Here is a 1646-nt window from a genome sequence, read left to right on the forward strand (position 1 = left end):
TGGAGGCGGGGATTTTTAGTAGAGATGGGGTTTCACCGTATTGGCCAGGCTGATCTCAAACTCCCCACCTCAGGTAATCCACCTGCCTTGGCCTCCCTAAGTGCTTGGATTACAGGTGTGAGCTACTTGCACCCGGCCTGGGATGTATTTTTTAAACTTTAGTGACCTGACTAAGGAGCCCCTGTTGTTCTCCGCAGCATTCCCTGTGAGCTGGCGGGCTCCTTCCTCACTGTGGGTGCTACAGAAGCAGAGGGGTCATGGAGGCAAGCCCTGAGGAGAGCGGTTCCCCCCACCGGCAGCCCTGTAGAGATGAGCAGGGTGCCCCCACAAGTGGCTTATTTGAGCTTGCGAAGGCCAAACAGAGCCCCGGACCCCATCTCTGCTTTCACCGGGGCCGCGTAAAAGGAGACCAGGGGGCCCTTGCAAGCCCCTGGGCGTGGCGGATTCACCTCAGGACGCTCCCGGCCTGCTGAACCCTGGGCAAGGCATCTTGATACCTGGGCGACCAAAAGGGAAACCACCACTGAGAAATTTAAGTCTGTGCTTAATTAAGACATTTAAGCTTAGGTGCAGTTCCTAGATCTGAGGGCTGTGTATGTTCATCTGTATGTTTGGAAACTGAAACTGACATGAAATATAAATACAAAGTCAAGTGTGCAACTTTTCATGGCCCCAAGTCCAGCTTTTCTCAAAATCCCCCGAGGTTGAGGAGACACAGAGTGGACCCGGCTTGTGGGAAAAATCACAATCCATGATGCGCTTTGGAATAAAAGGCACAAAGACTGCGGCCTGTGAAGCCATCATGGCAGCGGCTTCTGCCTGCAGCGTCTGGGCTTCAGTCACTCCAGGGACCCCACTTGTCACTGCAGGGACCGGCAGGTGCATCGCTGGCCCTCATGGGCACACAGAGGGGTGTGGGACACCTGGCTCCACACCCCAGGCATAGAGTCACTGTTGTTTAGCAGAGGGTTATGCCTGCTGTGAGCAGAGCAACACATCTGGGTGCAGGCCTCCCTTCCCAGGAAACAAGCAGGAAGCAAAAACAAGCATCTTAGGGCCCCGCACGTGAGGCAGTGAGAGTCCGCATGTCCCTGAGGGCAACGGGCCAAGAAGGGAACCTACCTGAGGGGAAGATGGAAAATTCAAGCCCAGAAGTTTTCTCTTTGCTGGGGCTGCCAGGTGATGTGGGTTGAGGCCTCCTGTGCTGGTTAGAGCCATTTTGAACATCAGCAGTAAGCATGAGGGCCGGACCTCAGGAGCCTTCGCCTCGGTCTCCTCCTCCCTCATTCCTCATTCATTCATTCATTCATCCAGGGGCCACTGACCCCAGGAGACTTTGCCTCGGTCTCCTCCTCCCTCGTTCTTCATTCATTCGTTCATCCAGGGGCCACCGACCTCAGGAGCCTTCGCCTCGGTTTCCTCCTCCCTCATTCCTCATTCATTCATTCATCCAGGGGCCACTGACCTCAGGTGCCTTCGCCTTGGTCTCCTCCTCCCTCGTTCCTCATTCATCCATTCATCCATCCAGGGGCCACCGGCCTCAGGAGCCTTCGCCTCGGTCTCCTCCTCCCTCGTTCTTCATTCATTCATTCATTCATCCAGGGGCCACCGACCTCAGGAGCCTTCGCCTCGGTCTCCTCCTCCCT

The sequence above is a fragment of the Mandrillus leucophaeus genome, unplaced genomic scaffold, assembly GCF_000951045.1.
Source record: "Mandrillus leucophaeus isolate KB7577 unplaced genomic scaffold, Mleu.le_1.0 Scaffold89, whole genome shotgun sequence".
NCBI classification, from domain to species: Eukaryota; Metazoa; Chordata; class Mammalia; order Primates; family Cercopithecidae; genus Mandrillus; species Mandrillus leucophaeus.